The sequence below is a fragment of the Phaenicophaeus curvirostris genome, chromosome 5 (assembly GCF_032191515.1).
Source record: "Phaenicophaeus curvirostris isolate KB17595 chromosome 5, BPBGC_Pcur_1.0, whole genome shotgun sequence".
Taxonomy (NCBI): domain Eukaryota; kingdom Metazoa; phylum Chordata; class Aves; order Cuculiformes; family Cuculidae; genus Phaenicophaeus; species Phaenicophaeus curvirostris.
The window spans coordinates 13310644-13333601 of record NC_091396.1 but is presented as its reverse complement, the minus strand read 5'-3'; the positions used below and the strand labels follow the sequence as shown (position 1 = coordinate 13333601).

Genomic DNA, 22958 nt, shown 5'->3' with positions numbered 1-22958 from the left:
TAACCAGATATTGGGCCTGACCAGCATTTTGGGGGTTTTCTTCCTCACTAGCCATTTTTTAAACATATTTTGTAATAGTTTTAGGTGAGTTCCAACCTTGATGTTGCTTAAAAACATCTTTGATTCTTTATATCGTACTACTTATGTAACGTCTACTAGTACTCATTTGCTTTAGTTTGACTGCAACTCCATAGTGAGCTGATGGTTTCAGGGCTTCTTTTTTTGTAAAATATATTTTAAATCCTTCTCTAGACAGGACTGCTGCAAAACTGCTCTAATGCATATTCTTAGCTTTAGTTTATCACTTCTGAACATTTTCAGGTAGAAAATGTTCATACAGGTAGATACATTTAAATTCTGTTTTGCACTGAGTAGTCTCTGCACTGAGAAGTGACCAAGAGCAGCATTTTTCTCTTTCTCCTTCATATCACGATTTTATAGTTCTTCAACATTTGTACTTTCAGCAAAATGAAGATGTCCAAATAATTTTTAGCATGCACTTTAACTTGTTACTAATGGATTACTTCACAATAAGAAAGGAAGCCAGTGTTTGAAAACCTGGCTCATTTTTTGCACATGCAATTATTTGCTGGCACAATATTACATACAGATGGCTAAATATATTATAGTACCTCACTATAATTTACAGAGGCACAGCAGGACTACAGTTTCAGCCTAGCCTAGCCTCTAAAAGTCTAACTTGAGCCTTAAAAATCCCTCAGAAATTAGAATTAGTACACTTAGTTTGGCATATTATAGCTAAGTAGTATGAGACGAGCAATATACAACATCAAAGTTCATAATTCTCAAGCTCACAAAAGGATGTGTTACTGATATAATACAGACCATTCTTTATCAAGATTTCCTCATTTTCCTTATTTGATGCTCTTGACCATTAAGAAATCTTATAAACTGAGCCCTCATTTAATGAGATGAAAAGATTAGGATATATGTTTGCTCATTCATTCTCTCTCCCCACCCCCACCCCCCATTTTGGTGATGCAAAGAAACATCATTATTGTTGGTTTGTTTGTGTTTTCCTCCAGTCCACTTCCCCATAATATTGTTTGATTCCTCTTTATTTTTGTACTGGGAGACACAGATGAGAAAGACTCGTAAAAGAGATCTTTACAATCCAGTCATTGTTATTAAGTTCTCTCAATCTCTCCCCTTTCAGCTATTAACAAAAAGAACAGGGCTAAACTATAACAACTTGTAATTGAGTAAGCACAAAATACCTTCAGCTTCCCTTAGCCATGAGAGAGCCTGCCTTTTGATGTAGCTGCATGTGGAGTGACAGGGTATTCCTAAGGCCTGGGTTTGGCACTTGGCATCCGAGCACTAAAAAAATACAACTTAAATATTATGGACATATGCAAACAACTATTCCTGCCACATCTGCCCTAAGCAATATTACCTACAGTATTTTTCTGCTTTGTAAGGAAGTCTGCAACATAAGTAATCATAAAGCAAGCTGGAAGTATGACCTCCATCAATCTACAGCACATGCAAATGCTTAATTTCATTTTTCCATCAATTTCTAAATGAATGAGGCTCATTGTATTGAAAAATAAAAACAGCTTGGCCTTTGACTTCATTTGAGATTATTCTTCTCAATTAATATCCTCAACAATGCTCCTTGCAGGCTTTGGAAGAAGAGATGAAAAGTGTTCAGACGATACACAGACAATATCCATTTGATCTTTACACATTTCCTCCCACACTTAAGGCCAACAAGGCAAAGAAGCATTTAAAGTAAGTACACATTCAAACATCAGCACAATACACCTCAAGGAGAATTGGAGGCATTGGTAGTGAAACCTTATTGAGATATATTGTCAAACAAAAAGAATATACAAAAAGATCAGAACCTCACTTCCAGCATACACCGCCTACATAATACATTACTAGCTTTGTCTCTTCTGCTAACAAGCTTTTCATATTTATTTCATTCATGTTCCTGAAAAGAACCATTTAATTAAACACAGAGATTGAGAGAGGCTGTTCACTACAATCTGAATTTCGTTTTGTTTTGCATCCGCTGTCAATGAACATAAATTGTAGAGCTATTAAAGGTAGAATTCAGTTAAAGTTTCACACTGCTTCAGCAAAGCAAAACACGAGTTTAACTGCACATATATTGACATTGCAATCAGCCAGGATGTATGACTGGAGTGTACAGTCATGTATGTGCTAGTCTTAATCAAACTAATTTAATCAGCAGAAGGGAAGACACATCAGAACAAGCTTATTGCAATCTTAGGGTAAAAAGCAAGCCAGCAGGGTATCCGTTAAGCCTGTAGACCCTAACTGCTGCCATGCGTGCCTCTTGCGCATGCTGTTTGTCAGAGATGGTTGCAACTCCTCAGGCCTTTGGGCAGATCTGTGCCCTACACAGACTGCATAGACAGTTGGGCAGAGGGGCGGTGGTGCAGGAAACAAGGAGACTAATTGGATATCCATTGTCAAGATGTGTTTGCTGATCAGGTTGGGAAAACTGTCTAAAACTCACCTGCTAACATATGCTTTACATCAGAGCAAACAGGAGGTGATGCAAGAATCAGGTGTTTGGCTCAATGTTAGAGCTTCTCACACCAGGAATTTCCACCTAGCCAGGTGACAGATTTAATTCCTTTGTGTTCATCAGATTGTGCAAAGCATGTCATTACATTCAATTTCTATTCCATGCAGACAAATTGCACCACATTTACTCGAGACAGGACAAAAAAGCCCTCATGTTAAAAGACTGATAAATGGAGTGAATGCATCTTTGACAGGGCCAGCATCTGGAGTCATTACTATTTTAATATTTACTTTGTCTAAAGTGTTTTGTTTAAAAAAGCAACATGATGTAGCAAATCATTTTTACAAGTTCACTGCTAAGCACGTTTTTCAGAATAGTAAATGACATTCAGAAATAAGCCTGTCCCCAGTGATGGTCAGCAGCAGATGAGAGGGTAGCAGATTCTACCTACAGTGTCACAATATAAAATGGGAAAGTGAACACGTGAAAAACTAGTAGGTAGCAGCAGTAGCACCCAGAGCCTCCCATCATTACCATGTTGTGAAAGAAATATTACGGGCCACAAACCTCTAGAAGTTTCAGTTTCAAAGTTAAAGTCAAATTTTGACCAAGAATTTAGAAAGCCTAATTTTAAACTTTCATCGTGTGGGAAGTAAACCAAATTGCAGCACAAGTAAACCAAAGAAAGTCAGGATGGCATGGTTTTCACCAAACAGGGACACAGCTATACTGTGAAATGTCTTCTCTGACTCAAACAGCAGTAGGATGAAAACAAGAGGCCTTTCAATTCAATGTAATAGATTTAGGCCCATCAAATATAAAAGCTTTAAAAATCCTTTTAGCAATCCTTCTGCTTTTCTGGTCTCTAGCTGTTCTGTATTCACCCTACTTTATGAAGTTGCCCAAGAAAGCCTTTCTTAACTTGCTGGCTATGACCTGGTTGCTTTGCTGTAGTCATGGTTAACCGGTTTGCCTTACTGTGCTGTTCTTACTGCTTCCAGTAAAGAGTTTTCAGATCTAAAAAGCACAGCTGCTGCCTACCAGACCTTCCCAGTTTCCCACCCTCACTGTTTCCTTTTTCCCCTGCAAAGGAACAGCAAGATAACTTGGAAAATACCCTGCAGAAAACAGTTCAGTGTTAAAAACAGACAAAGTAGATAGAAACAGCTGCCAGTTCCACCAGCACAAGTATTAATGAACTCCACAGCAACTAAATATCAGAGCAGAGAGCAGCTTTTGTTTGAAGATCTGGGTCATCATCTACTGTCAAAGGACTCCAAATCTGTGCAACTCAGTGCAGCAGAATACTAATAAGAGTTTATCACACTTCGAAGACTACTATTCAAGGAATCAAAGCCAGGCTGCCTATGGCCATTTTAAACATTTGAGTTAGCCACTGTCCAGTACCAATGCAGATACAGATTAAAGTTTAATGCCATATTTGTAATGTACCAGTGGGTCAAGCACATTGTTGGCAGTAAAGATTGAGTCACTGTTTTCAGAACAGATAGGGTTTTTTCACCTACAGATAAGATGCAGGAGAGAAATCAAGATTCTAACACCTTTTTGTTCAGAAATTGTCTCAATGACATCATACCCCAGTGTTTTAGAACCCAGCACTGGAGACAAGTGGTAGCAGCAGCTACGAATGCATTGAAAGGGTACTGAGATGCAATTTCTTTTATTAGCAGCATGGCTTAATAACTGATGTCATGATGACCAGCAAGAAACCTGACAGGTCTTGGAACATGAAGATGATAGATGTCTAATTTTCACTATTCTGGTCAACTGGCAATAACACAAGATTAAATACATGATAGTAATAAGGGAAGTGGAGATGAGTTAAAACTCCTTTACCAAAAATATTCTCCCATCTTTATTTAACACAGTCTCTTATTACATTAAGATAGCACCTACCCTTAATAAGTCTATATTGTCTCATGAATCTTGTTTTCTTGAGTTACACCCAATTTTTTTGTGCATAGAGAAATACTGCATCACGTGGGCTCTTTTCTCTCTCCCCAGAAATAAAAGGCCCTAAACCATATTTCTTTTCCCAAGAGATGGAGAATATCCTGCAATGTCATCCACCTCTTTATTCAAAGCATCTCCCAGACATCTTCCAAGTACAATCTCTCTTCTGCACTGGCAGCAATTGGTCTTCTCATGTTAGGCTGTTTTCAGAATACAATTGTTCCATTAAAAAAATCATCAGAGAAGGCAGCAAAGGTGTTCCCCACCATTTTGCTAAAAATAACAACAGTTTTCTTTTTCACTGCAGACCACAAAATTTTTCACTTCAATATGTAAAGCAGAAAGTATACAGCCCTGAATCAAATCAAATATGTTTTAAATATTCTTCTTCCCAAGACTGAATTTATAACATCATTTTACAAAATGCAATCCATTTCTTAGTTAGGCAAACTTAGTTAGGAAGCATCCATGAGTATATACAATCTCAGCCCTGTTTGCTTTTATTTAGTATCTTTTATCCGTACCTTCGCTTTGGCTAGGTAAACTCCAAAGGTTTTATATTGGAGGGAAAGGGGGGTTGTCCCTCATTTTTTTTCAGTCCTAGTAAAGTAAAAGATGACAGGTAATAACACAATGTGTGGTAGAAGGAGAAATGCTGACAGACATTGTGTTACTTTCCTTCAATTAGGCTCTAATTACTTCTTCTCTTCAATTAGAAAAATCACATGAACCAATTATGCCAGATAATGTGTGCTTATCCTATTCAAACTGCACAATGGGTAAGGTCTATTCACATTGATTATCTTCAATTTATGCTTTTAGCCTTTTTTTCCATTCTGTCTGCATGGCCCATTACAGTTTTAAAGTGGAAGCTCTTAAGCAGTTCACAGTATTATGATATCATTCATAACAATTGTTATGTTTTGATGGAAGAATAATTTTGATGCCTTGAGTGCAGAGGGAAAAGAATCTCTTCGGATTGAATGTATTCCAGGTTTGCTGGTTTTGTTAACAACTTTCCCATGTTTTTTTAAATAAATATGATACAAGGTGGTCTATTACTGGACACAGCTGAGTGAAACAGTTGGTTCTGTGGAGACAAAGGCAGATTTCAGAACCAAACACATGATACTGAACACAAGAACTACCCACTCATTGACAGCACAGAGGTATCGGTCCTAAAAGCCCTATCAGGCCTCATCCATGAATGATCTGCACAGAAAGCAGCAGTCGGCAAAAACAAAGTGACAGGCATAAAACCTAAAAGTGGAGAAAACTTAAGAATGTTTTCCTGCAAAATAAACGGCATAAAACCAAATTTAAATCGTCACCAGGCATAGCATATTCCTCTTTTTTGGATGAGCAGAAAATGCTGTGCAACGATGCTAAGTGCCAGAGGTAACATAAAGAATTTTACCTTTACTTTTATAAGGATTTAAAGGATTCTGCTGATACATGGCTTTATCTATCCTTGTGCTTAACTGAGGAATCAAGGCCTTTTAATTCTCCAAGAATTAAATAAAGAGCACACCCTTTGCTGTCCAGCAATTTCCAGAGATGATTAAACACCAGGAAAGCTTCGGCTGATTCCAAATGACACCTATGTGAGTCAATGGGAACCCTTCTTGCTTAAAACACACAAATGCCACTCACACTGGCATTTAGACTTACAATTTATATACAAAGAGGAGGAGTCTATTTCCTGAGGAACTGATTAGATACAAAATGATTAAAAAAACTAACAAAACCAAGAGCGTGATGATCCCTCCACAACACAAGACAAACCGCTCCTTCTCCTGAAAGAACAAAATAATCACAGAGCCTAATATTTTAAGTGTGAAATGGATTATTTTCTCCCATGTACCACATCTACTATATATCATGAGCTATTGCCTAGTCACTCTCTCTCCCAAGGTTTTACTGCAATTGCTTATAGTCAGCTCTTGTCTATACCACTTGAAACAGCTTTTTGTCTTCAGCATATATTCCTTTTTCTAACGTTTAGAGGACACATCAGCTTAAGGTCTTTTTTACTTTACACGACTCTATTTTGAAATTCACTGTAACGCATAATGTTTTCTGTTTACTTCATTCAGACTCAATTTTAATTTTTAAAGGACATTTCTTGCTGCCAGCAACCTTTCTTGCCCTAATGTTTAACTACCCTAAGCAATTATTACTTTTTCTCAAGCCTGTCTACACAGGCACTATGCATTGGCCCTGTGCTTCTTTTAGATGTTCTTTTAGATGTCTCTTGTAGCTTCTTTATTATGGAATGGACTGGACTTTAGAACGGAATGGAATGAACTGCCTGACCACTTCAGGGCTGACCAAGTTAAAGCATGTTATTATGGGCATTGTCCAAATGCCTCTGAAACGCTGACAGGCGTATGGCATCAACCTCCTCTCAAGAAAGCCTGTTCCAGTGTTTTACCACCCTCTCAGTAAAGAAATGCTTCCTAATGTCCAGTTTAAACCTCCCCTGATGCAGCTTTGGACCATTCCAACACATTCTATCACTGCATATCAGGGAGAAGAGCTAGGCACCTCCCTCTCCACTTCTCCCTAGGAAGCTGTAGAGAACAGTGAGGTCACATCTCAGCCTCCCTTCCTCCAAACTAGACAAACCCAAAGTCCTTAGCCACTCCTCACAGGACATTCCTTTCAGCCCTTTCACCACCTTTGTTGCCCTCTTCTGGAAGCATTCAGGTCCCTTGTTATCCTTCTTAAATTGTGGGACCTAGAACTGCACACAGTTCTATTTCATTATATTAGTAGAAGTGTCATCACTCAATGAGCACTAGAGAGGAATCAATAGGGTAGGGTTTGTAAGATAAGTGGGACAAATCCAGAAGTACTTTTTGACCTTCACAGAAAGAGGTCAGGAGAGTAGCTTAGTCTAGGCATTTAACTTCTTGATGGGTATATTAAATGAGATTAATTCCATTCTAAAAGTTTTCTGACATGTTAAAAATAAGCTGGGAATTAAAGACCCAAATACTCTGTTAAATAAACCAGCTTGGGAATAACACAGCCTTTGAGATTTTTTTTCCTGACTTTCAGTCAAGTATGTCAGTTGTTAAGACCGCGGTCTGTTAATATGATCAATATGAACACACAAAGCACAAATTTGCACTTTTTTACATGTGGCATACATGCATTCTTTAAAAAGAAGGCTGCCTAAAAACAGTAAAATCATACTGTATAGGGAAATAAAAACAGGGCAGAACTAAAGGGTTAAACAAAGACAAGGTATTTTCTATAATGTTATGAACATGGAATGTGTATTTGTCAAAATGTAATTACAAAGAACTTTTTATATTATATGTTATAATGAATGCCATAATGGAAATTCAAACATCACAGGGAAAATAGTTACCTATGACAGGCAGAAAAATTTTTCATTGAATTATTACTAAGAGGTATAAACAACTAAAGTATTTCTGAGACCTCACTATTCTATGTAGTTACTACAGAACTCTACACAGTTTAGGTAAGACAAGGCTGTGTCAAAAGAGAAACAAAATTGGTTTGGCTAACAAAATTCTCTGTGATCAAAATATTCTAGAAAATTCAGCTTTGAATTTCCCCTCCCTCCATCCCACATGTTTTTGAAGTCCAGATCTAGGTCCCACTAAGGTCTAGGTCTCTCAATCACCTGATTTCTCTGGCAACAGAAGTGAAAGCAGCCAAGTGAGAGAGTTTTCTCACAACATTTTTACAGTGGAAGAAATTCTAAAAAAAACCCAACAAAATACCAGAGGCCAAGAGAGCTCCAGTCAATCTGTGAGATCAAAGATTGAAACAAGTTTAAATAAGGACCTAAACTTTTGGAAGATGATGTGAGCAAAAGTATTTTTTTCAGAATCTTCCTGCCACCACTCAATATCCAGCAAAATTCATAAAGTTTTTCTAAAGTTCAAGAACACTTGTCTAGCATTTCTTAGTTAAAAAAGTGACAAAGAAATAGAAGTTAAATTTTTTAAGATGCTTTTTGCACTCAAAAAACTGAACAGATTTGTTTTTTGAAGACTAGACTTTCATTTCACAATGGCTCACACCTCTTCTTCATTTGATGGACATTAAACATGGCAGCTCTTGCCAACTTCATTGGAGTGACTACAAACACTTTAGAACTGTTTGCACATACTCGGACTGAATTGATACAATTCCTTCTCTATTTTTAATAAAGAGAGTCAATTTTTGTGAATTATCCTGAAAAGAGTCAGCTGGAAAAACCAATTGCTTTTGTTTGACCTTGGACACTATGGCTAGGAGAAAGGTAAGGAAGATCATTATTTGTTTAAAATGTGAAGGAGATAGACCACATAGAACCAGTAAATTTATTTCCCTCCCCTAATAAAAATAAACCACTAAAAGTAACACCTTACAGTTTCTGTCATTATACTGGCTTTTATGCAGAAGTAGAAATAGCTGTACCAACAGTCCAGTGAGTAGGTTACTTTATTACTAAGGAAAAAGAAATCCTTCTCTCTTATCCAAAGGGCTGCATTAGTGGAGGGGTCATATAAAAAGGGCTTCTATTGAGTTCAGGGATGCTCTTACCTTAATAGAACTGAAACTTCTCTTTACATTTCTTCAGCAGTATTATGTGTTCTCCAAATGGTAAGAATAAAGAGGAATAAAATTAGACTTTCCCTCTACTTGCAGTTATTTGGGGGTGGGTATGCTACAGCAATAAAAACAAGTCGAGGTATGAGGTAGCAATTCAGCAAGGAAGAAGTTTCCATGCACACAAAAAAGAAATAAAGAAACCCCAGGGTTTAAATGTGTGTGTGCGCAAATTCATTGCCTTTTGGGTATTCATAACAGTTTAGAAGTGAAATGCAGTTTATGAGCATGAAGCATTCTCATGGTTGGCTTAAACTATAGTAAATTGCACTGCATTTACCCTTTATAAATACTACTTAAAAACAATTATGACCTATAAGTAAATGCTTTTACTTGAAATGTTACTTTTTATGGCAGATACTATACCTTTATCATTTGCCTCAAAGTTTCAGAAATAGATTGCAAGAAAGGCAGAACTGAAATATTTTGCCTATGAAAAAAAATGAAGTAGGTAAGTCTTTTCCCAGATGTTACCTGTTCTTGATAGTGGTACAAGAAGAACTTTTGTATACAAATGGAAACAAATGCTCACTCAGAAGTCAACAGAGATCAAACAGAACAGTAGGGAAGCAGACACCCAGAAGAAGACAAGATCTGAAAGTTTTATAGCATACATTTCCTAGTTTTAGGTATGAAAAATAATTTGAAAGATCTGAGGTTTAAAACTACAATTTAACTGAAAACTTAGTTATGGTAAAAAATCAGCTTTGAAATGGATTACTTGAAATTAGTTTTAGCATTAAAAGGAAAACAAGTTGGTGCAACTCAGTGGGAGAAAAAGAGGATTTTTCTAGGTAGACAAACTCTGCAGTGATCGTTCAGTCTAATAAAGTAGCAGATTTGCTTTGGGATACTTAGGTTTAACAATTATAATTATAGAACTCTATTAGTGATGAATACTCTGTGTTGTGAATACAACAGTATTGTATTTTTAAACTTTTATATAATTCCTGGGCATACTTTGATGTTTTTTTTCTAGCTACTCATCTATTTTATAAATCAGTAGGAGTCTTGACAAGATGAGAAAAAGAGGCTTCCTCCTCCCTAGAATTATATATGCTCAGTTATATTCATTGTTATTGCTGTTCTGAACAACTCAGTCATGGATTTATGGTATGTACACTGTAAAACCATCTTAATGTTTTTATGTTCTCTGCATGTATCTCTTGCTTAAAAATAAAAAATTAAAATTGAAGAACTGCTTTAGAAATCCGGTTCAGCCCCAAAAAAGTCATATAAATTGTGTCTTTTTTTTCATAAATTTAACACACCCATATATTCCTTATTCCTCACTCTCGGGCAGATAAAGGAAATGGCAGTGTCTCACATCATGAGTCAACAAAACCAAAACAAGCAAAAAAATGTTAAAAAATAAAAAGAAGTGAGAATGTAGCTCATGCCTTCAGCAGACCAAAAATTTTCAATGCCTCTCATAATTCTGCATGTTTCTCCTCAGTCTCTTTCACTGAAGATACCTCAGATACCCATTACACCTGCTCTCATAAGGACAAACAATGAAAAAGGAGGCACACACATCGTTTGAAACTGGATTTGAGTATTAAGCCAAATTAAATATGTTATATGCTCTGAGACTGTTGGCATCTCTGCCCTTCATTGCTGGAAAGGTTAAGGGTGTCCCCCTCTTCTAGCCCCCTTCTCAGAAAAGAGGACACTGGAAATAAGCCTGTATAATCCTTCCTCCTGCCAAGGATTAAGTTCCGTTTTTTCCCACTTCCCTAACAGCAAGGCAGAGGGAACAGAATTCAAAGGCCATACCAGTGGTACCTTTCCTCCTTTCTACGCCCCTCCAGCAACAGATGGGCTGCTCAGCTGGGTTACTGCCCTTTGTCTCTCAGTTATTTTCCTTTCTTAGCACTGAAAAACATCTGAAAGTTAAGCATAGGAAAGAAGAAATGCACTGTTGGTAAAGGTGGAAAAGAAATAACACTCTCTGTATTTCATAATTATACCTATTCTAATCGATTAAAGCAGGTGCCATTGCAATACACCAATCATTCCCTTGCAGCAGCTTCCATCTAAAGAATGATCAGTACCTTTCAAAAAAAAAAAAAAAAAACAAAAAGTTGTACTTCATTCCTTAAACAACTTCTTCAATTTCTGGGCATGTAGCCCAACCAGTTCTTAGTGCTACCGTAATTCAGGTAATAAATAATTATTCCCTCTCCACTGACTATGAAAATAATTGTTCCCATTTCACAGCTGAAGAAAAAGTGACTTCCCAGATTCCCCACAAAGTCTTGAGCCTGTCAAGTACCACAGCCACAAGATCTCTTTACTTTGTTTTAAGGCATCAGGTGACTTTCCCAATTCCTTCAGTAATAGGGCATGCTACAGAAGGAAAACACTGGAGAAAACAGGATAGGCTTCTGGAAGAGACTGTTCCTGGGTGTCCTCTGGCTGGGCTAGCAAGCACAGAGATGGCTTGCAAGTTTGCATATCTGATATCTGGAGCAGGGATGCCTCATAGCAGAAGACCAGAATCTCTGTTGCGTTGCTCCACGATTAGGAATTTGAAAGACATGGGAGCAGGAACACTGAGGAACACTGCATAACGCACAAATCAGCACTACATGTCCAAGGTTGTTCACTGTTATGGTAGAGACAGGTTTGGAGCAACCCAAACCTTCCTTCCTGTAAAACTGCAGTCTAAAATCAACAGCTAACTCAGATTCAGAGTACTGTGAGTATCGTAGCAGCTGGAAGCCAGCATGAGGGAGTGGGTAAACCACAGCCAGAAGATAATGCTGTGAAGCAGCTGTTAGTCTGGAAGCAGGGTTAAAATACCCTTAAATAACACCTTTCAAAGGCACTTAGTATATAGAAACTCAAAGTAAGGTTGAAAAAAAAAATTTGAATGCATCAAATTTAGAACATAATGACTTGTGCTGGGGTTTTTTTTAAGTGCATTTTGGGTCCACCTCCTTAGTGGAAAATAAGAGACTAACGATACTGCCAATGTGACATCTCCCACAGTGACAGAAAAGTACATACTGGGAACAGCTTGTCTCAGCACATCATGTACAGTAGACAAGGTAATGCCATATACCACATCTACAACTTTGGCGATGTCCCCAGGAACAAGAACTTTCCACAGGCTCTGTGCTTCTCTTCTCCATTTGGCATTCACTGTCCCTCACATATTTCAACTTGGCTTCTGCAATGCAAGCAACAACACACCGTCTCATTGAAATACCACTGCCAAGCTCAGGATGGCAGAAAGCAATAGCATCCTCCCAACCTGCTCCCAGCCACCTGTGCCTGCTACATTAAGTGTCCCAGTGCAATACTATTCCCAACATCAGCATCAAACCTGGTATGCAACAGAGCACACTCCAGCACAACCCTAACCTGCTTGCCTACCTCCCTCCCAGGCCAGAGTCAAAGAATACAAGTGTAGACAGAGCATTTTAAGAAACAGCTTAATGGAAGTTACCGAGAGATGTGAATCCAACTTTATAACAAAGAGACATGTACCAATTTGAGTTCGAGTCCAATTCCCAGAATGACATTATCTGTGTAGTGTTAATTCTTTATTATTCAAAAGATTGCTAACTGTTCATACCTGCACAAATGCATTCATGCTTCATTCATTCCAAATCAATAATAATGGATTCTTACTATTGATTATACATGAGCCTTTTTGTCCCATCATAATGAAATTTTAATGTTGATGGTCCCCAACTATTATTTCAACCTAATAACAGTGAGACTTGACAATTACCTTGCTCTGCGAATTGCAGATAGAACTAATAAGGTCATCCTTAATAACTTTTTGTTTACCTGACATTTGGTAATTTTATAGTTATTATGTATTATTTTAAAGTCAGAGGAGTGTTTTGCAAAGAAATGTTGTCTCCCTGTGGGATAAAATACGATTCTGCCATGAGGAAGTCTTTCCTTCACCTGCTCCCTGACCCACAGTGCAACACTGGTTGCCATTACCTGAGACCCTCGTCCTGGTGGGAGAGGAGCACAGCTCCACAGCTGCAGCTTAGAAACATAATTAGAAAAGGATGGGAAAAAAGTGCAAGAATCTTTGAATCTTAGAAAAGTTTGTCAAGGAAGATGTAATTTAAGAACAAGTAAGGATAGGATAGCTAGTTCAGCAAACTGGAGTATGTTTTCATCTCACCGTGCATACAGCATTGTTGTGAGACCGTCCTCAGGAGGTTCCACCCCTTTCTAGTCATCAGCAACCCCACAGTCCCAGGGTAATGGAACACCCCACAGCACCTTCTTCAGCACCAGGCCATAGCCAGGGATCAGTGGGTTTGGTTCCCAAACCAATCTCACCCCTTCACCTGGTTCTGCTGCCTGGCCTGTCATCTCACTCCATTCCTACCGTCTTAGCTGGCAGCCCTTACTGCTGCAATCCTCTGCCGTGAGATCCCCTCTCTCATGGCAGTGGGGGTCCCTGAGACCACAACCTCCACTTAAGCAAAGAACACAATTTTCCCTCCAAAACTCAGCTGTTCCAAACGCTTTTGATACTTTTTTGAAGGCCTGCAAGAAGCTCTGTGAAGCAATAAATAAGGTGCTCTGCAGCAGCAACTCTGAGCTGGCCAAATGGCCACCAGACTCTGTAGGACAGACCAGGAAGAGAAGCAGCCGATGCAGGAGGTGTCCTGGTCTAACCAGGCACTAAGTACATAACATGTAAACAAATGGGACCTGAACTGATGTTATCAGAGTAAATACATGTGTAAGCATCCTCAGTGTTATTAAGTTAACTATGACTATTAGCACTGTCACAAATCTAAGCTGAAGTGCCTTCCCAGGACTAGGTTCCCACATACCACCCTACCACATAGATTTGTCTGCAATGTGTAGCTTTGGTACAAAAAAGATATGTCTACAAATAGATCTCCGGGCTCGCTTTTTGTCATCTTGTCTTATGCACACAGTTTCTTGGTTAACTAGGTTTTTCGATACAATGAAAATCCCAAATATGGCAGAGATAAAAATGTTGGGAATAGCTATTTGCAGTTGTTACAATCTGTTTAATTACTGCATGGGCCAGACATGCTGAAATAGTCCAGGGGCAGGGTTTACATTTCCCTAAATTCTGTTATTTCGTTGCTTTATTTCCTAACTCCTCTTGCACACTACTTCTTTCATTACACTGTTTGAAACGTAAGCAGTAACCCATGTGACAAAACTGTACCCATTCATTATATTCTGAAATTCCTACCAAAGAAGTTTTAGGCTCCTCAGATAAAAGTTTGCAGGAGCTACTTAAAACGGAGAATGAACTTCAATCCATATCAATATCTCTAGTGGAAATCTACTTTTTCTTCTGCTAATTAAAATATTCTGGTCCTTCAAATAAATCCAACTCTTCCCCTCTCACCAGAAAATCAAACAGAAACAGAAGGATTTTCCAGAACAACCTTGATTTTATGATCAGTCTTGATTTTGTGACAAACTCCAACCACGCTGCAGTAGTTGTGAAGTTGCAGCTGTTCACTTAATTTGCTGAGAAGACAACACAGAATCTTTGCATCCAGGCATACCAAGGCAAGATAAAATTACACAGTTAGGTTCCCAGGACAGAAATCCACACATATCTTAAAGGACAGGAAAGGAAACTTGGTTTAAGTTTCAATTCTAGCCCTAATTTTTTAACTTAGAGGAAGCTGTACAAAGTTCTTATTTTCAAGCTTGCTAAAACACCTACAGCTCTAGCATTCCTAAGGTAGCTGATAAGAATTTAAAAGAACTACGTTAGGATGCCATACTGCTCAAAATCTCCCAGACTTGTCTCAAAAATAGGTACAGGCTCTACATGGACTGTTTAAACTTCCTAAGGAAAAATGAGGTTTGTTGAGCTCCAAAGAGGGAAAATATCTGGATGGAGATTTTCCAGTGTCTTCCTAAAATTAAAATCAAAGTTAATTTACAACCAGAAGTCTCAAACTGAAACAAGAAGTATTGAAATGACAGTAAGGTAGGGGTTTTTTCATATCACAAATAAAAGAGTTACAAAACCCCTGTAGTCATATATTGGTCTCTAGGTAGCTAAATCCTTTTGTTCCCTGAATAATTTTAGAACACTTGTGCTGCAAGATTGTTTTGTTTTTAAAAGCTTTTTCAGTTAAATATTAGAGGTACCAGAGGTGTTATTACATGCAAAAAATACATATACTGAGGCCTTATGTAAAATACTCTATGTGATCAATACATTAATAAATGAGAAAGCAGAGAGCTGGTTAATTGTTACCATTAACAGCGCAAATGGAAAGAGGAAGGAAGCGCCACCATTCAAACAATACCAATGCCTTATAAGACCGAAAATCTCTTCCAACAACAACTGTTAAACATCCAGTGAACAAAACACACATATATAGTACAGTACTTATAGAAACCAGAGGACACCACACTGAATCTGCTCCAACTGCAATGAGAGTAAAGTGCCTCAGAAGCAATCTAATCAATAGCTCTGTTTTTCTGCAAGCATACACTCTGCTAAAGCAGCCTTCATAGTAATAAATAGATGCTTAATGTATCGCATTAAGGGTGAATACAACCACCTTAATAAACACAGTTTATTCCCTCTTTAAAGATAAAAATGCAATAATAAAAAAAAATACATTAAAAATACACACATCAAACTCGGGAGAACAAGTTTCCACCACAGGAATTACACAAAGGGAAGTCCAGTGTTCTCTTTTTAGAGAGTGCTTATTTAAAGGCTCACACATTCCTGCATCAAATTGGTAAGGTACATTTTGCTTCTCCTAAAAGTTGCCCAAAGTTTCAGCTATGTGAAAAAAAACTGCTTTGCTGATTACACGGGGTTGGCAAAAGTTAAAGTTATCTTAGACTTATATACAAGTCCAATCTGAGAGATGCACACCACCCACTGCCTGCTCCGTGTCTACTCTCACTGCATCCTCTCACTGCTTTGTAACATCTGCCCTAACAAGCTCCAAACACTTGGAGAACTTCGTTTTCATTTGAACATCCACATTCAGAGCTCCTAGAAAGAAGCAAAACTGATGCCACCTCCTGCTTTTTTAGGGAAATGTACATGTCATATGCCTCTTATCGACTTAATTACTTGTGTTATACCTGCTTTTGAAATTCCTCTTGACATCTGGAGGTCCCAACACCACTTGTTACTGCTAAGTCTGAGAAATGGATTTGGGTCCCTCTTGGAGTTGCTGGACATTTCATTGCACTGCTGATCTCCCAGCTCATCTCTCCCTCTGACACTCTGTCAGTGGGAAGTAAGAGCTAACAATTCTCCTGTGCCCTTCCGAAATACTCTGTGGTATCCTGTCACAGCCTTCCCTCATGTCTTATCAACAGGTCTAGCACTATTGACACCCCTCAGGAGGAACAGCCTTATAGACATTATCAAATATATCAGTGTTATGATATATAGTAAATCCTGAGTTCCACAGAAGCACTATTTGTGCACAACAATTCTCTCTACAACTGCACTTGAAAAAACCTCTCCTTGACCTTGAAGCCAGAAGCACAAGCAGTTCCACCTCAAACTGCTCCTGCAAGATGTTTCTTGGACCAGCATGTGCTTCATACAGCAAAATGAGATTTTTTTTTTATGTCCCTAGATATAGTTCCATAATATGCAAGCAACTATAGCAGAATAGTTGTTTTTTCCTGTAATTAATTCTATTCTCTGCATTATCAATTTTTAGACTGATGAAAAAAAAATACTGTGTCTGTCCAATAAATGGTGTTGTTTGTTTTAAACATAAAAGCCAAAACCAAAGGAAGACTGCTGTTTTGGGCGAATTAGTTTGTAAGAGATTGTATTAAATTAAATTTAAAAAGCTAAACTCTCTCCCACACATACAGTCCTTAATTATTTGAGCTGAAATTTGTGCTACAGTTGTATATTGTATTTCTTGATGTGCCAAAGATCTTTTAGAATCCATCACATGTCTCATGTCACCCAGCTGCTCCATTCCAGTTACTTTTGCTCTGGAAAAAGTAACTCCAACCACACTGCACTGACCTCTGAAGCACAACAGAAATGCTAAAAACTCCCACTGATTACTGAAATCCTCACTCAACCTTTTGACCTACAGGAACATACCAACATCCGTAGGCCTCCCAGCCAAAGCTGCCTGCCCCAGGCCACCTAGGGTGAGGGACTAAGAAGTAACCCAGACAGTCTTCTCCAGAGCTTCAGACTTCTTTCTCCATCAAAGCAGGGTACTTTCACCCACTATGGACAAATATGAGCCTTGGGACCCCTCTGCAGGAGGCAAATCCAGAAGTCTGTGCTTACCAAGTCAGCGAGATTGGTTTCTTTCTTCCAAAGCATCCTTCAAGCCCCCAAAATCGACAACGAATAGTTGCCATCTCATCTGCTTGAGGGACTGGTCTACTTAGCCTCTCCTCAACCACCTCTCAGGAGTGGCTCACACACCTCATTCCACATATACCAAAGCTTCTCCATTCAGCAAGAGTAATGAGATATTTCTCTCAAGTGTCTTGTGTTCACACTGGTCATTCCCTAGAGTCCTCCCACACTCCTGGCCTTGACTACTTCCCCTTTGCCTGAAGGAGCCTTTACTCTCTCTAACAGCTGATAAGTGCATCATCTGCAAATGCTACTGCATGGCAACCCACATAGCCAGCTACATCATCCAGTTATGCCACATTGTGAAAAAGCTCCACCAGCAGGGACGTGCTGTGCCCTTCTGACACAGGTAGCCCACAGCATAACATGAGGACTAGGATATTTTCACACAATTGTGGCCTGAAACCCTGCCCTAAGTCAGGAGAAGAAACCCAGGTCTCTTATTTTAGACCAGGCAACTACCAAATGAGCACAGCTGCCACATCCTCCAACCATAGCTTCATTACAAACGATTACAAACACCTACCAGGTCAGGTCCCACTGGCAGTGTGCACAACAGAACTCTGAAGTGATGGATCATGACGGAGGGCTTAGAGACAAATCTGGCCAGCCCTTGGTGAGAATTTAGCCAAGAACTGTACAACAATTGCTTGTCAAAAGTAAGACACGTGCTTATGACAGTTGATACAAGACCTTGAAATTCAGTTCAAGTGATTTCATTCCATATTTGGTTCAATTATAGCTTCCTTAAACAACAGTTCCCTTAAATACCTAATGTAATAGCTGGTCATTCAAAACCCTCTTGGATGTGGTCCTCAGAATTCCTAGGAATTTATTTCCTTTTTAGGAGTATGCCAAACCCAGACTTTTGTGTTGCAATCTAAATAATTACTGCACCTGCTTTCTATTATATATTCTAATTATTCTCTGTGTTAGAGAACAAATAAAAAATATTAATATTAGGGCTTAACAACACTGAGAAATTCTGCTTAAAGTGGTGCTAAGAGAAAACAGTGCTTACCTTTCATCAGGCCTTCTGCAGTTCTAGGAGACCTCAGGTTACGGCCTCACAGCAAGGTTGTCGATCGATTTACTTTACAGCTGGTCCATTACACTATACTTTGGTCATTTATACAGCACTTTTGAGTAAAGTATTGGGAAAGGATAACAGAAGGACACAGCAATAAAACAAAGTACAACAATTAGCAATGACAAAAACTGAGCCAGCGACTGGTGGCCTCGAGTGAGGACAAAGTATTAAGCTGACATGAAAAGGCATCAAATCTGTGGATGAAATGCTTTTAAGAAGTTGTGATAAAAGAGGCATTAAAACAAGACATTAAGGTACAAGAGCAACAGATTAACAAAAGAGGAATATCCAATCTATTGGGTTGGAAAGAAAAAGTATAGTAGGCAATTTATAAGCAGCATTTAGAAGGATTTGAAAAAAAAAAATGGAAGAATAAAAGAAAGGACCACATGGGAAAAACCATTAAAAGAATCTGTTTCAGTCTTGGCAATTGGTTAGATAAACAAGTCAAAATCTGTCCTTTAGAAGTGAAGATTAAGATGAAAGAATGTCTCAAGGCTCACACAATGGACTGGGATGATCATCTGCTAGATCTGCCACAGACCTTCATGACCTTGGTCAAAACACACTCTAACATTCAGCTCCTGTCTTGCAAAAGAAAGATGCTAATTCTTCCTTTCTAATTTACATTTAAATCATAAGACAGCTGTTGATGTGCATACACATACTATCACAGCAGCAGCTGTTGCACAGGCCTCATTTTAGGTAGGATTTTTTTTTTTTCTGAAGCAATCACTTAGTGATTATCTAAACAGTGAGAAGAGATGCCCAGGAAGAGAGAACACTAGATACATAACCTAGCTGAAAGATGCCTGGGGAAGAGAAAAAAAAGGGGAAAAAAAAGAAAGACAAAAAAAAATGGAAGTAGAGATGATGTGAATGACACAATGGAAATAATGTTAATTTAACAGAAAAAAAAAAAGCACTGACCTCCAGAAAACAAGCAACAGACCCATGGATCAGCTAATTAAGAGAGTTATTATATGACATTTCTTCCAAGTGAACTTCTGACAGACTTTTTTTTCTTTGGAAGCTACTGTTAGAGGAGGAGAGGGTTGATGTTATACTGAGACATAACCTTAAGGGGAACTGACAGGTAACAGAGATGCACATCTTCATCCCTTTACTCCTATCTATGCACCAGGTCCACTAGACTCAAAAGTTTAAGGATCCTTTTTCCCTTCTTACGCGTATATCCCTCAATTCAGCAACAAGCAGGTCTGCTGGTTTAATGCATTTTATGAACTTACTATATCACATTCTTTAAATCTGCACAAATCTACTTCCACTCAGCACACCATTAGCGTAGCCTTGTTTGCTGTAAAGCCTTGCTAGCTGTTAAAGAACATACTAAGAAAAAAGAAATCACTAAGGTGGCTCAGGAAGAACAGGTATCAAGCTGCCTGTATTACTCCCAGACTGGCTGACAGTGTTATTTGCCAGCACAAATTATCTCTGAGTAGTTCTGCACATCTGCAATTTTAGTAGCCTCTTCTCCCCCCTCCCCGTTCATCCTTATTCCCATTAGGAATAGCCCAGATTCTTTAATTGACAAGAGACTGCCCACAGTTTGACATTTTTATGTTAAACTAACAGTCACATTACTTTTTCATTTTTAAAAGGTACTATTCTTGATCAGCGCCAACACACATATTATTGAGTGCCTTTCAAAGATGGCATTTAAATATTGCTAATGGAATTTCTTTGTAATCAGTCCCAGGGAGTTTAACTCTATCACACAGCAAAGCCTTCCTAGCATCTGCCATCGAGTCAAATAACAGAAGATTCATAACTAACTCTCACTTCATTTTTTGTAAACATGATAAAACAAGAAAGTGACTTTTCAAAAGAAAGCTTGTGAGTGGTGCACTAGTAAATCTCATCTGGAGATGAGCAGTGTTTGGAGAACCTCAGAAGCATTTTCTGAACATACCAATTAAAATAACAATTATGCAAGGAACTCAAACCCATTTGGATTTCTTCTCTGTTGTCAGGCTCCTTCCTTTGTCGACAGAGATAACTCTATTATTAACCTTGCAATAGATGCATACTGCAGCACTAACAAAAGTGGGTTTCAGGCTTATATTCTTTTCCTCTTACTTTTAAAAAAATAATCTTCTTATTACCCACTCTTGAAGTGAGCGCGTTATTTCAATACATTCTGGACAGGGACAGGTTGGTGGCTTTTATTTTAGAAAACATCCAACCAGCTCCTTTTAATCTGCTTTTACTCAAGAAGTGATGAATATTTTTTAAACGCTTCGAGAATCTCTTGGCCTAGTTTGCATAAAATAGGAAACCTTTGGCTTTATTCAGGGTAACGTTGATTTAGGGGTCACAGGCCAGTGTAATACACTTGGCTGTACTCTCTGCAAGGCCTGGACTTCAGCATTTCCCCAGTTAATTCTTTCATACACTTCTCAGCCTAGCACAGAAACCTTGATAAATATTGATGAATTGGACTTCTCCATCTGTGCAACAGATAGCAGATTTGGTGTCTGAACAAAATGCAAGTTTTAACCAAGGGCAAATTCGTACACTGATTATTTTCAATAATTTTGTGTGAAAGTCAGACTGCCTTACAAAGAATACCCTGATGCTGAAGTTACTAGAACTATCCTCATAACTGAAAGCTGAATCTCACCCTACGTAGAACTTGTCCTGATAAACTGGATGAACTGATCCTGTCCGTGGCTGGCAACAAATACTCTAGGGCAAGGAAAGGAAACTCCTTTTTACCTATCAGGTAGTTTTCTTGCAGTGCCTTGCAAAGTGTGCTGGTCTGACAACACTTGGGTAAAGGTATCCCATCCTACCCAATTGTGGATTTTTGTTTTACCTGTGCTGGTGTCTAATCACTTTTTCTTATTTAAGACCATGGACTCACTAGTATGCTATGCTGAAGGGTTCCATAGGCCAAAACATCCTTTGAAAGTTTATTGCCCTTTAGCTTCATAAAAAAAACAATAACCAAAGCATGATTTAGGCTGAAAGGGACCTTAGAAAAGCATCTGGTTCAAATCCCTGCACTTTGCAAAACAAATCCAAAATTTGTGTTCATTTAATAATAACTATAAATGTAAATAAGTATTTCCAATTTTCTATACCTCTCTCATGTCTCCTTAAGGAAACTAAATAATCTGTTTTCAGTTTCATGTGATTAGAATATTTGTCCTCTCTGCTTTTTTTATGCCTCTGAGTACTTCAATTTCTGACTTATCTCATAGAGTGGGAAGTGATCCCTAGGAATAATCCCTTCCTAAATACACACATGACAGCATGCTGCACCTGATGAGCCAGAGTGCCTCTGTGATGCTTTTATAGCTATCATTTTTCTCCTCATCACTACAGCCACATCTCATTGCTTTTGATATTGTCCCATTTTTGTTCTACAGGATCCTGCAGGTTATGCTTTTCGAAGATAACATGAGCCAGTGGCAACACTGCCTATAATCTCCTCATACATGAAAGTAGCACTTTTCAAGTCACAATCCTGGATAGTCAAACAGGTCAGGCTCCACAGGCAGGAGGAGGCAGGCAGCCAGCAGACACGTAATACTTGATTTCACAACAGCTGTTTTACCTCTGCATCACATGGACTTTGAAATCATTGCAGTTCTGTTCTCATGTATGAGTGACTCAGTCCACTGACCATGTTTTCTAAAAATTTCACAAGCACCAACTGAAGTCACTCCCTTCCTTCAGCCAGTGACCTTTGGTGTTGCATGTCCTAGAGAGGAAAATTTGCAGGAGTAGCTATAAAATGAACCATTAGTCATCATAAATCTGTTCTCCAGATGAATGTGGTACTCTCCAGGATCATCTCATACTAGAAGCACCTACACTTACCAAGAATTAAGGGACAAACTCCAAATTTCGCTAAAGTGTTCGTGTTTCTATCATGGTAATTTTTCCTGGTTTGTTTCATTTTTGTTCTGTTTTCTTTTGTTCAGCTTTCTTTTGTTCAGCAGAACATTGTTTTGTTCAGCAGAAGTGGGTTTGCAGTAAAGAGTTATGTAAAAAAAAAGCAAAAAGAAACCAAAAAAAATACATTCCAGTAATTAAGTAGTAATCGGGATTAGAGATTTGATATACTGGTTTATCTAAAAATCCAGCAGCAGAAACAACACACAATCAATCCCTGCAAAAGAGACAAGGGAATTCAGAGAATGCATGGAGCTGACAAATCTCTTTCTGATGCACATCAAGCTACAGATGGGTGAAAAATATACAGTAAATTAAAAAAATAAACAAATAGTTAATTCATTTTTCACCATAAATGATCGCTTTCAAGTTGTTAAAGATTTAATAACACTAACTATATGACTATATCAGAATTATAATCAGAAATTCCAATCCTAATAAGTATTCCTACTCGATAG

General features: G+C 38.3%; 1 long non-coding RNA gene across 1 annotated transcript in view; it reads right to left on the bottom strand.

The window, feature by feature from the left end:
- Nucleotides 1-19590, bottom strand: part of LOC138721040 (uncharacterized) — a 156235-nt gene extending 136645 nt beyond the window's left edge. The window contains exon 1 of the long non-coding RNA XR_011337500.1: nucleotides 19507-19590. This is a non-coding gene — a long non-coding RNA (uncharacterized lncRNA). The remainder of the gene's footprint in view (nucleotides 1-19506) is intronic.
- Between the last annotated feature and the right edge of the window lie 3368 nt (nucleotides 19591-22958).